Raw genomic sequence first — 16043 nt, 5'->3', positions numbered from 1 at the left:
CCTTTAACAAAGGTTCTTCATTGAATTTCATAGGTTTTTATTAGTGCAACTTAACCATAACGTCCCTTTAACAAAGTTTGTTCAGTGAATTTCATGGGTTTTTACCAGTGCACGCTAATTTCCTATAACTGATTAATATCATACTTACCCCAATACAGCATCATGTTTCTCCAATTAACTAAAAACTCGGCTATTCCCCACCTTCTAGCATCATTTTTAACACTTCTATATACTTTTTGCAACTTTTTCCACTGTTTTTTGTTCATCTACGTCCGCAAACGTCTGACGTCATCGCAGACTTTCTGGACAGTGTCATGTGACCACACTCTCGCGCGCGGCATGATGATGTGTTTGCGAATGCGTCTGCACTTCGCAAATGGGTCCGTGCTTCATGAACAGTACATAACTACATTTTCTGCTGATCTAGGAACTTTCAGTCTCAAAATTTACCCTTGCACAGCTCCTACACCTATTCTTACTCATTATGCATTAACAATCTAGCACAGAACACAGACTTGGAAGAATATTAGCAAAACTGCTATTCATCTTAAAAATGGCATCAGCTATTACCATCCCTCTTCCCCGAAAGCTACCACCACCGACTGGAGGACCAACACAACAAAAAAAGTTTAGTACTTCCAAAGATAATACAAGAGGACCGAGAAGATGAGCTAGAGGAAGTGCCTACCTCTAGCACCCAGAGAGAATCATGGGAGTGGCAGTTCTTTACCACTGTTGGGAATGTACCAAAGGCTAAAGCTACCAAAGTAAATACTCAGTCGCGGAATACCTGGACAGTACTCCTACGGGAGCACCTCCATGCGCCGCCACACCAAATGAAACCACTGCAATGCTCTCAGAAAGGTTGATCCTTTCTTAGCAAGTAGTAGACTGTCTTCCTCCACCTCATCTTCCTCAACCAATACTGTAACCACACAGCCTACTTCTGTGGGACACAAAATCCCACCAACTTCCTTGCAAGCGATAAAAAAGGCTGTTGATCCATATCCATCAAAGACAACAGTACTCTGTATATACTGCAACACACCACTCTGCAGGGTGGGGCAATTTCGAAGTGCTTTTGAAGCTGTAATCAAGGAGCATGAGAAACGCTGCCCCCTACCTTACATGTAAAACACGGGCACCATCTTCCCCTGTCCACCTACCCCTCCATATTAGTATTTGGTGCCTCTTCCCTCATTTCCCTCCCCACCTTACTTTCTGACCTCTCCTGCAAAAATAAAATAAAAAAAGGTTCCTTTAGGAACCATCATTCACAGATAAAAAATAGAACTAAACAAAATAATCTTATAGATTCCATCTACTTTACATTTTTCAATAATGTAGATAGACTCAATAAGATTCTCCAACATTTCCATTAGCATTTTGTGTTATGCTAATGGGAACAATGTGGCTTTCATCCCCCATTCCAGGGACTGGAATGAGGCATAATGGCCTGGCAGCTGAAGTTATCGGCCCAATCGAAGCAAGGGCGGATAACAAGGGCTCCGAGCCGCTATCCCCCATTCCAGCCCCTGCAATGGGGGATGAAGGCCATTAGCTCCCCGGGTTGCAAAAATGGTAACACAGAGTGTTAAAAAAAAGTGTTTCCTTCCTACAGCGGGACGTGCGCGGTGTCCAGCTATAGGAAGGAAAATACTTTTCCAATATGGCCACCATGAAAAGGGAAGGCGGGGCTCTGTACAGAGCCCATCTTCCCTTTCCATAGCGGCCTACAGGAGGCAAAGAGAAGGTGCAAATGTGGCAGCGGCACCCACAGCCACCGAAATAAGGTAAGTTGGGGGGTGAAAAAAATAATAAAAAATGGGATGGAGGGTGCGGGGGGAGATGGCAGCGGGGAAAGACGGCCATCAGGCAGATTGGAACATGGGCTTGTACCGGCAGTTCAAGCCTGCGTTCCTAGCCACCTGATTGGCTGGCTCCCCCGCCCAGGGTACTAATGGACAATTGTATCCCAGAGAAAAATATAAAAGGACAGAAACAATTTTCTGTCCCAAATAGTTTTCTCTAGCATACAATAAGGACCATAATCGATGAACCCTTACAACTATCCACAGTCCCCTTTCCAGGCCATGGATCATTACAAAATCCAGCTGGCACGTGCATACCATCGCACAGGGCAGCCCTTCTACCTTTTTTAATTTTACATTTGTAGCACTCCCTCAATGATTGCTTTCAAACAGTCACACATCCATCCACCAATCACTTCCAAAAACGGTACATATAACCCTATGACCATACTAAGCTTCCACACACCAACTGCCACTTAACAATCTTTTACAAATCTTTTGCATCTGCATTTCCCTTACTTATACAAAAAATGTACACAATGCTACTATAAATGCACATATGTGTTGTCCAGTGAGAGAAGTGCATAAATAGAAGGGGCAGTATAAATGGGCAAATGCTCATGAGAACCCAGAAGGGAAATGCCAAGGTAGGATGCCACTGGCTAACGACTGGAGCAGAGGAGTCCCAAGGGTGGGATGCATCTTAACCATAAGAACCCTTTAACAATGGGTTTTCTGTCAATTTAATAGGTCAAAATGTTTCATGGTGTTACATCACTGCATATAAGTTATTAATAATTCCTCTTTTCATATATATGAAGGAACTATAAACCTCCTTTAAGAAACATATTTTTTGCAACTCATACGTATGTCTGTCGTTATCAGCAGCGCATGCAGGGGATGGAAATCATCGTTCAGTTGCCTACGGCATAAGGCTCCACCATGACCCCAGCCAAACCAAACCACCCCTATTATTCACTGCACCTACCCTGCATCCTAGCTCAGTGTCCACTGAACCCTAATAATGTAACCAATGGCCAGTGCCCATGGCTTGCAGCCATGTCCAGTCTCCAAATCCATGCCACATTCCCTAATAGCAAATCAGAGTTCACATTTATGTTTGCCGAGGGCCAGGCCCACAACCCACACACCAAATGTATATCACTCGTGTTTCTACTTACATTCTTACACTTTTGAAAAATAAAACACAAGACATGTTTCCCAAAACATGCTTTCAGGTCCTTGCTAAAGCTCGTCGCGCAGGTTTGTTGTAATCTAGTGCACCACCTCAGGCTTTAACCACAAGCAGAATATTGTTTCGCATTCAAACCTATCACTTCGGCAATGCCACCCGATAAGCAAATTACAGTACACATTTCTCCTTGCTGACGGCCAGGCCCTTTGCCCAGACGCTATATCACTGTGTTGTGTACTTACACTTTACACTTTTGAAAACAATAAAACAAAGGACATATTGCAAAACCATGCTTTCAAGTTCTTGCTGACCCTTCTCGTGCATATAGATGCGATCACAAGCATATTTCTTTTCCCATTTAAACCTATCCCAATTTCGAAAAACGTTACTTCATAGCCGGTCCCTGGTGGCCATGCCTACTTTAACCCCATTGCTGGTCCCTCTGGGTCATGGCCAGTAGCCAGATAGCCCGGTCCATGGCCCTAGGCCATGCCCCAGACAATCTGGCCACTGCCCATGGCCACAGGCTATACCTCAGTCACCAAAGGTATATCACTATTTTTTGTACCTACATTACGACACTTTTCAAAAAATAAAACATGGACACATTTGCAAAACCATACTTTCAGGTCCTTGCCAATGCTCCTTACATGAGTTTGCTGCAAATCCGCCATGTTTTATTTTTTCAAAAGTGTCAATATATACATGCATACAATAGTCATATTTAACTGAGCCCCCACTTGACAAAATTCATTCAGACTTTGCACAAACATTCAAGGTTGGGTCTATAATCCTTCTGAAAACTCTTGCCTACATTCGTCAAATGGCAACAAAGTTAGGAGTCATCTAAAAAGGTTGAGACTCCCCTTTAATTTTTGACCCCTCTTGGCAAAATCCCACCAAACTTTGCAAAAGCATTCATATCTAGGTCTACAATCTTTTTCGCAAACTGACGTGCAAATTTGTCAAATGGCACCACATTTATAAGCCTTTCAAATAGTTTTGGATCCCTCTTGCAATTGTGTTCCATCTTAACAAAACAGCACCACACTTTGCAGAACCACTCAGAGTCAGATCTAAAATAATATTCCTGAAACTCATCCAGTTTCATTAAGTGGCGCCAAAGTTATAAGCCATCCAAAAACTGATTTTCACCAACCCTGTAATGCACAAATAAGCACAGATTTACCTGAAAATTTCCAATGTTCACGAACATCACAGGACTGCACCGGACGTTTCGCGGACATCTGAGAAGAAACACGCCCGTTTTTTTGGCTTTTTATGGCCATATCCCATCGCATCCTCATCACCCCTCACCCCCACAGAGATTGTTTCATTAGTTTGACAAGTGCATTGTTGTGTTTTTGAATTTTTTTTACTGCAATGTTCACGGACAATGGGTGCTATCCGCGAATCCAACATGGTGGGCGTTCCCCAAAAATATGACTCACCTCATGCTTTTCACCATCCAATCGGCAGGTGCGTCCGATGTCTGCAGAGCGCACACCACCCTCAGAGCCAATCGGAGGCCCGTCCGCAGACCGAACAGGAAAGTGAGTCCGCGGCCTGAACTCAGATAGCACTTATTATGTTTACCTACTTTTTGGTAATTTAAAAAAAAACTACAAGGCCGTTTTACACCAAATTTACAAAATCATGCTTTCGGGACCAAGCCGCCTCTCCTGCTGCAATTTGGTGAAAATCCGTCCAGCGGTTTGAGCTGCAGGCGTGAGCAAATTCTTTTTTCCATTGCGTCTATGGGAAAAAACACACATTTTGGGACCCCCCTATAACTTTGCCCCTCCTTAACGAAACCTCACCAAACTTTGCCAAATCAATATGACGGGCCATATACTTTTTTTGCCAAGTTTTGTGAGGATTCGTTCAAGGGCGGCGAAGTGATAAGCCGTCCAAAAGTGCTCTTCTTATGGGTTGTGCAACTTAACCATAACTACAGGACTGCTTCCGCAGGCCCTGTAATATATCACTGCGGGGGTAGCACAACTTCTATACTTACACTGCAATGACATATATATATTTGCACAGAAAGAACAACAAATATATATCTCTCAGCTATTCAATAGAAGCAAATATGTACTCGGGTATCAGAACCCTGGCCCCCTGTCTTAAAGGCCCGGCACATAACATGAAGACTAAAGGAAGCTTATGGGTTACATGGAAGTAGTAATACTTCAGAATGTTTATATAATATTGTAGGCCAAGTATGAAACGTGTGCCCAATCAAGTACTAAACTCCATGTGGCCTTGTGGTTACGTGCTGATTCTTAAACATGGCTCGGGTATGGTGACCGCTCTTAATTTTCTTTTTTTCAAATAATTAATTCCACTTTATGCATTTATTTGGCGCAAGAGCTGTTTAGTCCCAGCTGCTAAATGTCAGCATTTAGCAGCTGACTTAGCAGCCTATATGTAAATTGTCCGCTGAGTGACGAATTATCTCCTGCAAATGTCACACGTTCGCAGGCTGAGTGCAGCACAGTACTTGTGAACGTGTGGCATTTGCAAGAGTTAATCCAGCCCAAATCGCATCGTTCATCAGGTGCAAGGGTGTTTTAGAAATAGGATGCAAAGTCAGTTGCTAAATGCAGACTCTAAGGGCCCGATTCATGGAATTATTTGCGTGGTAAATAGGGACTTTGCGCCCTAAACTGCGTGCAAAATCCTGTTTGTCGATTTATAGAATCTACTGCACAGCACTTTTCCCTAGATTGCGGGACTTTGCGCATGCTCGGCATGTCTCTGCGAGTGGGCGAGTTCCTTGCGTGAGACACCAGGCAGGGCGTGGGCGTGGTTTGCGCAGAGGGCAGGGAAGGGGTGGAACTCGTAAAATGAGGAAGAACAAGGGGACATGGGGGCGTTACGAGGGACGGCCCACATCCAATCCATTGCACGGCCCACTATCACGCAGAACAATGAGTATTCATGGAACCGACTGTGCAACCTCTCGGCAGGGAAATGGCCACACAAAGCCCTCATACTATCTGCCACCCAAAGGCAGACATACAGCCACTTGTGCATAGGATTCACTGCGCAGTACAAAGATCAGTAGTCTGATTTAGGGTTGTATGCACACAGCAGAGGTTCCAATCTAACTAAGGAGTGCACATACACAGTGTAGCTAGGTGCAGGCACGGTCGCAGAGTGCGCAGAACCTGCACGCAGCCCCCGCACTGTAGGAAAAAGTACTGCGCAGTAGATTCCATGAATCGACAAACGGGATTTTGCATGCAGTTTGGCGCGCAAAGCAGGGTAGCCCACCCCTCGCCCCATGACGCTTGACCGCTGATGACATCACTGGAAGTGATGTCATTTGACGCCATGCCAAAGTGACATCCCAGGTAGCAATGAAACACGACCTTTCACCCCTTGGCAAAACAGAAAGTGGCATCAAATAGCATTGTGCCTAAGTACACTAAATTACTGTGAATCCAAACAGACGTCCATGGCCAAATGATAATATGTTATTGTATAGCACTTACGTTTAAGCTCTTTTTATAGAACACATATGCATACAATATCACCCAACCAGTGTTGGTACTCATTTATCGACCTAAGAAGGATGAAAGGCTTTTTGAAAAAGAAGAAAAATAAAAGAGAATTTATTTTTTAATTTTTTTTTTTATTTCTTCCAAACGGCCCCCACTCCCAGGGATGATTTCGGCCCGGCCACGGGCCGTAAGGCAGAGGGGCAAATCCGACCCTGGCGCAAAGTCCCTATTTAATTCACAAATAATTCCATGAATTGGGCCCTTAGCAGCTGTGCCTAAATGATCCCTGTGCCAAATGACCAGCACAGAGTGGGCTGTTGTGCCACTGTGGCCACAGCGAAAAGAGCTCTGTGTCCACATTGGTGAAACAAGATGGCCGTGCCAAAAGGATCACGCCGAAACATGCCGCGCTGTGCGGTAGAATGGGTTGGGGATAGAACGGTGGACTACGCAAGCATTGGAGAATAAGATGAATAAGATGATCGTTCGAGCTGCAGAAAGGTGCATTACTGGAAGTGCAAACTTTACAGAATAAATCAGCAGATGTTACAATAGTTGCTGCAAAATTGTGCTGATGATGGCTGGGTAAAATACTACAAATATGAAGGATTATTAGAGTTCTAGAAAAGTGTGTCTCTGACCGTTGTGAACTAAAATTAAAGTTTAAGGAATGGGAAAACCTTTGAATTGGTTTTTAATTTCGAAGCTCAATTGATATACATTTTGTAATACAACGAACAGCAAAATTATGGTGGGTTTAAAAGGCTTGAAAAGAAACGTCCATCTTCCGCCCTCCTGCCAGAAGAGAATTGCAGCTCATAAAAGTGCAGCAATGGCAATGTGTTTGAACAAACTATGACTGATTTTATAGTACGATTTAATGTAAACATCATCTTAAGACTACCTTTATCTAAAGTGCAGCAGCAGAAGTGAGATACACACACTACTTTCCATTATTTGTTTTACTGTTGAGTAAATGTAATCATTTGATGATTTTGCAAATTGTTAGGCAGAATTATATGCAGTACCCTTTGGGAACACCACACCCAATTAAGACTACAAGTGACAGTACAAATTCACCTTTGGTACAAGCCTGTACTCCACAGTTAAGTGGTAGCGATGGCTGAGCAGCCAGACTTATCTCAAGAGTAAAGTGAGCAGTACTAATAGTTACACAAAGGACAACAATTACTATGATTCCAACAAACACTGACTCAAGGTTTCTGAGTAAAAGAATATACATTTATTTACACATCATTTATAAAACAATTCACTAAGTAAAGCAGTTGAAAAATCACGATTCTCATACACTACACCGCACCCAATAGATTCTGGACAAGTTAGGCTCAAAATGAAGTGTGATCAAAATGGCACTCCAGCAATTTAAAAGGGAAGGAAAGACAAAGGTTAGGCAGAAATTGAGCAGCAACAACAAGTTAATAAAGCAGAGCAATCTAGAAAGAGGAACTAGAGTGAGGAAATCAAATTCAAGGGACTTGGCCCAAAGTCAATGGAACAAAGTCTTTGCAGAGGATCACACAGTTCAGGGTAGTTCGCGGTTAAGTCTTAGCCAAGAGTTCAAAACGAAGTTGGTCATGCAAAAAAGTTACTTTAAAGAATGAAGAAGGACAAGCCCTTGGATTGGCAAAAGATTTCACACACCTTCACCGCGGCTGTACAAAACGAACAACTGGGTTAGCACAGTACCTTAAAAGCAGAAGAAGTCTGTAGCTGAGGCAGCCGTTCCTGGCAGATCCTGCAGGCTCACTGTCCTGAAGCGACTGTCGGACTGACACGAAGGAGGAAGACTGGAGGGTCCTGCACTGCTCAGGGAAGAAACCAGCAGCAGAGCAAAATGACGAAAAAAAAGGTGCACTCCTTAAAACCCAAGCAGGGTCTGTTCCTCCTGGCTATCCTGTTCACTGTAGCTCTGTACAGCAAATTCGACCAGAGGAGGGAGGCCTGGCTTGCAGTTTGGTGAACTGGTTGGTCCAACCAGCTGAAGGGGAGAAGATTCCTTGCAGATCTTCCCTGTCGACGAGGTTTGGAGATTCGGACCTGCAGCAGGGCTTCACAGGGAGGTTCAGTCGTGGTAAGGGTCTTCTTCTTCAAGCTTCTCTTCGGTTCTCTTGTTCCAGTGGCAACTCTGACTTCCAAGCCCAAGAGACCTGCTTTTTATGCAGTTTTCCCCCATTCACACAGCCTGTCTGTCAATTGCACAGCAGGGTGGCTGTCCCACCGGGACAGTTACCTCAGCCAATCATGCTAGAGTGCGACATGGGTCTCCAACGAGACCCTGTGCAGGGAGTCTCAAACCCCTCCCTCACATCCTGTCCCCCTCAGACATTCAGGTGCCTAAGGAGGGCCTCTGTGCAGAAGCTCGCCAAAGGTCGGCGAACAAAGGAATCACCCACAGTTTGGCGCACAGAGAAGAACACGAGAAAGACTTTTACAAAAATAAATGGCGAATAAACCCAGCCGGAACCATATAAAAATCTATATGGACGAGTGGGTTTACGTTCGAGGCTACTAAGATAGCCTAAAACAATACCAGGGCTATTTAAGATAACCGCAGTAGGTAAGGGACTCAGTAGGTAAGGGAAATCAGCCATTCTAGAGAATTCTCCCTAACACAAATTGATCAGGATTATTGGTTCTATGTGATATTTCAATTTTGTATAGGTAGCCTAACTAAAGGACTTCTTTTTTTCCACAGATTTTTGGTGACTTTCACAAAACCGAGAAACCACATTTCCATGCCCCCCATGAATCCCAACACCCCCCGAAAGCGAGGGATGGAATCCCCGAGCATCCCTCCCTCAGCCCCCGCCATTCCCCTCCCCACCCAAGACTCCCCTATGCCCAATCCTACACAAACACCTAACTTATCTGGTTCTCTCTAGGTTGGACTATTGTAACAGCCTCTTTCTTAACCTACCTGCCTCTACTCTCTGCCCGCTGCAACTAATCTAGAACAGGACTGACAGACTTGTCCTTGGCCTCAAGCCCTGAGATCGTATCTCTCCAGCTCTGAAATCTCTACATTGGTTCCCAGTGGATGCAAGGATTAAATTCAAAACCCTCTGCATTGTCCACAAGGCTTTCTGGGGCCTGGGTCCAAAATACCTTCAGCTATCCCTCTGCAAATACCTCACCTCTCAAGCTCTTCGCTACTCTACCTCTAACTCCCTCAGGTTCAGTCGTTTTTCAAAGAAACAAACTTGGGGTAGATTTGTCTTTGGCTGGGGCCTCCCTCTGGAACAGCCTCCCAGCCACTCTAAAACTTGAGGAGAACCATATCCAGTTCCGGAAGCACCTCAAGACCTTCCTCTTTGCTTCTGCCTTCGCCCCCCCTCTCCTCTGCTGATCTGTACTCTCATGGCACCGTGCACCTGGCCACCCTCTGTCCTTCGGGCCCAGGTTCCTGCTCACCCTGCCACCCTCCTGCACAGCCTCTGGGCCACCGCTTGCACTGAGGTCTGTATCTGTACCCATACAGCCCCCCCTTTTTTTTCTCCTTGTGCACTTATCTGACCTACCCCGTCTACTGTCTTAAACTCAGCACTTGCAACTTTCTGGCGGCACCACCACTTTTGTCGCTTTTTATTATTTATTTTATGTATTATTAATTGTTATGTTCTCCTCTTGCTCCGCACTTACCATCTCTTCCCCCCTCCTGGCACTTTCCCCTCCCCTCCCCCAAGCACTTGCACGTTCTTATTGTCACTGGGCCTAGTAAGATCGTTGTTTTGTTCTCCCCTGTTCCCCTCCCTTGCCTTGTCGCGCTCTGAAACACTTGTGTATGGGCGCGATATAAATAAAATATCAATTCAATTGAAATCACAAACACACACACAGAAACTTACCTCCTCTCCCTCGACGCAGCTTCCGGGTCCGTGCGTGCCTGTCAGCCCCTGTGCACACTTATGTGCGGCAGGGGCATGACAGTTCGTTTTAGAACGATCGCTCTGTGCAGTCTCGGAGCAGTCTTTCTAAATCAATCTTTTTTGTAGTTGTTTTCTTTAAAACAACTACTTCACTTAGGACCAGATTCATGTTTTATTTTTGGATATTAGGTGGCGCTGAAAGAGCTGTCTACAAGCCAAAACTATTGTCATGGGAAGTGAACATCAGTGGGAGATGGCATGTGAGGAGGGACACCCAGGCTGCTAGCCCCTATGGCCATTAGCACCCACTTACCACCCCTCCCCACAGAAAATTCCCCTGCCCCCTTGGACGTCTCTGAGTCTAGCTCTGTGCTTTCTGATTATCCTTCTGAATGGTAATGGCTTAATTGCCTTTGTAAACCAGTTATAGCAACCATCACCCGAAGTAATAAAACTAGCTTAACCTAGTGTGCCTTTAGCCATTTGATTTATAAGCAGTAAGTGAGTCATTGCATTTATTCCATGCACTGAATTCCTGTTTAAACACGCATTGGCATTTTGCACTCTTGTATAGGAACTATTTGCCAGTTGTTCTTAGCTTATGACCAGTACCATTATGGCAGTGCCTGGAAAAATTGGATCCCGTGCCCACAGAAAAGAGAAAACTTTTGGCTTTGACAGTGCGTATTTTTGTTGGCACGAATCACCCAATTGAATTTACCGTAAAAACTGTTCAACCCTAGAGAGGAAATTTCCCAAACCGTGCCCCCTGTTCCTGCAGCATTTCCAGGACATTGCGTGAACCAGAGATAAGGGAGAGGTGAACTTTGCAGCTCCTGTTTACTGGAAGGGGACTGCCACCGCCTGGCATTGGAGAGGACCTCTATAAATACGCTGGGGTTTCAGGTGAGTAGTTCAGAAACTCCTCCAGTGCCCAGAGATCACTAGAGTCTGCTGCAGCTGGAACCAAGAGGCAAAGAACAAAAGCCAAAAGGCAAGAAAGAGAAAGGAGACAAGGAGAAAAGGACAGAAGCAACATGAAGCTGCTGGCTGCCTGCCTGATCTGCACAGTGCTCTCCACGTTCTTCCATGGGACCCACAGCGCATCCACCAGCCAGGTGACTTTCCACTAGCAATTCTGCTTTCATGCTGTCAAGTGCCCCCGACTAAGTTGTTGTTATTGTTTTGTTCAGTTTCATTCCACGTTTTTCTGTGTTGCTCTATAGCTCTCTTCCTTTTCCCTGCCCTTCATCCTCTGCATCTCTTCTTTCCAGATGCTTAGGTTTTCAGAAACATTGTGTTGCATTGTGCCTGCAAGAATATATAGATGATAGCCACTCTGTTCTCTTTTACGTTTATCGGCCAACCCCCACTGTAATGCATAACACGGAGTGCCTGCAATGTCCATCATTGGGCATATGTTCTATGGGGGGTTTTCTCTGTGTAGGGGTGTGGCATGGCCGCAGGGTAGGCCCGTCTTTCCATTAATTCACTTACTCTTCCTGGCCGTCTCTTGACACTGGTTTTTGATTCCAAAGTCTTGCTTCCATTTTCTTCCCTTGCTCTCTTCTACCTCCTGCTGTTCCCAAGATCCTGACAAGCTCCCATCGCTCTGCTTTCTTCAGGGGTATGTGACCCTCACACGACTCTCTCTGTCCTTAGATGGACCTGGCGTCACTCCCTTAGCTGCGGATGGCAGAGTGTGGGCGCTCATGGTCATTCCTTACATTACCTCTTCACTGCACACCATTGGTTTCGCCTATAGCATTCCCCTATGAACTACTCTAATATCACAGTCATAGACTCATTGTTCACCGTATACACCTCAGTGGGGATTTACTCACTCCCTTTAACCCACGAATGACCGAAGTCCTGCCCTAGTGCACACCTAAAGGGTCACATGTTCTCAGGCCACTTGCCTGACTTCAGTGCAGACTCGACAGTGCCAGGCTGTTCACTTTGGTGCCCAGGCTTTGAAGTCAGCTAAGCTTTCCATGTTCATTCACTCTGCAGGTGGACAGCGTGGAGCCCCTGGCGAGTGCCTCTGACCCTGCGATGGCAGAACCGAGTTTACTGGTAAGCTGTGTGTATTGGTTAATGCTGGCATACCACTTACTGATGGGGGTGACATGTTGATACCAGGCAGCCAGCCAGCAGCTCAATGAGTTGAGGGAAGACATTTTGTGAGCCTTCACCCAGTTGTTGGTTTCCAAGACCGGGGTATATTTTCCTGTGGGTGTAACTGATTAAATGCAGAGGGAAGGGCAAGCTGTCCCGGCATCCTGTCCGCTGGAATGAGCCTTTCACTCATGCATTTTACCTTTCCCATGGGATGAATAGGGCTGACGGGCTCAAACGTCTGTTGACGCCTGGGCTGAGTCAATAACAACTGTCCCAAAATGGCGGACTCCTGCAGGTTGTAAATAAAAAGACCTGAAAGACCTGTATACAGTGAACAATCAATCTAGCAAAACCTTTGTAGTCGGCTGCAATTTGACATTGTATAACAGTACAAGTCCAGGGTAGGTATATTTTTTATAAAAACTATAAATTCTCTGTTGAGAATGAACGGATGAACGCTGAAAGAGCTTGTCATGTGAAAAGGCTCTCAATGGCATTGCACTTCAGACAGGGACATGGCTTAATTACATGTCAATCTTATCCCTCCACCCACAGGCCAGTCCAACTCGAAATGCCAGGCTAATCTCTGCACAATAGTACCAACTAGTTTCTGCCTCCTGAGCAAGTGGTCTACGACTCGCTCGCTCCACTCAGGTTGAAATCCCACAGTATTCAAAATGTACAATCAATATGAGCAATCCTGTTTGTAGGAGAGCTAAACTAGATTCATTCAATATTTTACACCACAAGGTATGTTAAAGTTTCAAAGTTTCAAAGACTAGGTCTTAGCCAAGATACCCATCACATGCAACACACCTGCCTGCTATTGGTTATTTTGGTTTCCCTTGTTATAACGAGTGTTAACAAAAATGGGAATTGAGGCGTTAAGACAGAATGCAATTTGAAGACAATAAGCACAACATGTGTTCCACTGTTTACAAATTATCCATTCAGCTACACCTCCCCCGTTGCCATGGAACATGGCATAAAATTTAGGAAGAGTTGTGGTATGCCATTTCATGGAATTGAGTTCAGAAAGAGTTCTGGTCAGCCATTTCAGGGAATGAGCTCCTCCGATGGTGGGGGCCCATGGCACAGAGTTTAGAAGGAATTGTGGTCAGCCATTACAGGGAACGTGCTCCCCGAAGCCGGGAGAACATAGCAGAGAGTTCAAGAAGAGTTGTGGTCAGCCATTTCATGAAATGGAGTTCAGAAAGAGTTGTGGTCAGCCATTTCAGGGAATGGAGTTCAGAAAGAGTTGTGGTCAGCCATTTCAGGGAATGTTCTCCCAGATGCTGGGAGAACATGGCAAAGTGTTCAGGAAGAGTTGTGGTCAGCCATTTCAGGGAATGTGCAGGGTATTCTAAAAAGATTGGTGTTCACCCACATAATAACAATGTTACTGTGTTTTGAGGAAGAGTTGTCAGCATGGATTGCTGGTCATTTCATCAGTATTCAATTACATTTATTTAGTTGGAAAAAGGTTTCCTTTGAAACCATACTAAAAGAAAAAGAAAACATACAATTGATATACATAACAAACTTATTAATATCACTTGCCTTACAATTCTGAAGTGTATCCAATATATCTTCTTACAGCTGATTTAACCAAGGCATGGGAAACAATTTGAACATTTAACACACATGGTCGGAGAGATTTCTGAAATAAAGTTCTAGAAGTCCTGGCTAGATCATCAGTACATTAAGAGCAATGGTGTTTTTTGGGTAATGCAAGGGCAATGTATTAAGCGTCCGGCTAAATGGTCATGCACTCAGCTACCTCCTATTGCCTTCCATGTCTAGATACGGCTGCTACGAAGCAAGAAACATTAATCTCATTATTACTACATTTAGAGCAATGGTGTTTGGTGGGCAATGCAAGGGCAATCTAATATGTGTCCAGCTAAATGGTCATGCACCCAGCTATCTACTATTGCCTTTCATGTCTAGACTAGATGTCGCTGCTATGAAGCAAAAGACATTGGGCAACATTACTACATTTAGAGCAATGGTGTTTGGGGGGCAATGCTAGGGCGATGTAATAAGCATGGAGCTAAAGGATCATACACTCATCTACCTCTTATTTCCTTCCACGTCTAGATGCCGCTGCTGCGAAGCAAGAGACATTCAGTCCTATCCCTCTGCTCCTACTGCTGCAAATGCTGCCGCAACAAAGGCTGTGGGTGGTGCTGCCGCACGTAACAAAAAAAGACTGTACAACCACAATGGAGGAACACCGCAAGGCCTCTTCTTATCCAGAACTCATAACATTAGCACTACCACAGTATTATTAATGTTATTTATTTGTCCTTAAATGTATTGTCCATGAGAAAAATGTACATAGGTGACAGCTGCTGTAAATAGATCCCTGTACTATGCGCGCGCGCGTGTGTGTGTGTGTGTGTGTGTGTGTGCGTGTGCGTGTGCGTGTGTGTGTGCGTGTGTGTGTGTGTGTGTGTGTGTGTGTGTGAAAATCCTGCAGGTTGTACTGAAAGCCACCATCTTGATAAGGTCACTCTAGGTCATTCAGATAAGCAAGGGGCAGGCTGCATAACAAAGGGCTTCCTTAAAATAGCACCTTGTAATTTTAAATGTTTGCAGCGTGTGTCAGATGTCACATAACTTCCACGGCGCCCATGTGATGGCAATGCTGTATTATGCAGAAGGCCTTGTGCTGATCACTGCCTGGTCTACTGTGGCACAGTCTCCAAGATGGCAGCTCCCTGCGAAGCAAGACTACCATTTTTAAAGGTGCAAAAGCTTTAAAATCAGTTGTGACCCAACGACATAGAAAAGCTGTCGTAAACACCATATTTGCTTAGAACTACACCCGTCGTGATTGGCTAGACCGCTTGTAAATCTAGGGCCACCACATCACTGTCATGCTTAGAAGCCATGTGCAGTTGCTAGGCTGCTGCAGTAATTGATCTTCTATCCACTGCTTGAATGGGACTGTTTCAGATGTGGTTACTCAAATTCCTCCCTGCCCTGAGACCTGAAAAATGAAAAAATGTAGACTGCTGAACATGTGACTGCTGTACATATGTTTGTTGCTCCAGGTCAACTGTCCAATGTCCTGCTCTACTTTCTCGTTAATATTTTTTGTACTCAATAAAGATATCTTTGTTTTACATCACATGCTGTAAGTGAATTTAAATGAGTTATTGCTTCTGATTTAAGGGTACACAGCCCCCATTAGTGATCAACGGTGCATGTAGTCCTGAATGCCAAACTGTGCTGTAATGTTTGTTTGTTTGTTTCTTTATTTATTTATTGTGCGCACCGGACCCTGAGGTAGCAGGGCGCATTTGACAAGAGGGCTTACAACTTGGTTACAGAAGTTACAATATACAGAGCATGGAAAAAACAAATGTTCTTAGCTCCACAGGGTGAAGGTAAGGCAGTACAGTACATATACAAAATGGTTACAAAGGTTATAACTGTACGGAGCATGGTAAAAGCGATTCTCTTAGCTCCACGGGTGAAGGTAAGGCAATAAAGTACATATACAAAATGGTAC

At 44.7% G+C, this 16043-nt stretch overlaps 1 long non-coding RNA gene across 1 annotated transcript; it reads left to right on the top strand.

Moving 5' to 3' along the window:
• The first annotated feature begins 11341 nt into the window (after positions 1-11341).
• On the top strand, positions 11342-15659 carry LOC138450189 (uncharacterized). Its single transcript, XR_011260181.1, has 3 exons — positions 11342-11520; positions 12416-12478; positions 14624-15659. It is a non-coding gene; the product is annotated as an uncharacterized lncRNA (long non-coding RNA).
• Positions 15660-16043: the final 384 nt, after the last annotated feature.

The sequence above is a fragment of the Ambystoma mexicanum genome, chromosome 1p (assembly GCF_040938575.1).
Source record: "Ambystoma mexicanum isolate Mex_15411 chromosome 1p, UKY_AmexF1_1, whole genome shotgun sequence".
In the NCBI taxonomy this organism is placed as follows: domain Eukaryota; kingdom Metazoa; phylum Chordata; class Amphibia; order Caudata; family Ambystomatidae; genus Ambystoma; species Ambystoma mexicanum.
Note: the sequence above shows the minus strand (reverse complement) of the source record. Positions and strands in the feature narration are given on the sequence as shown.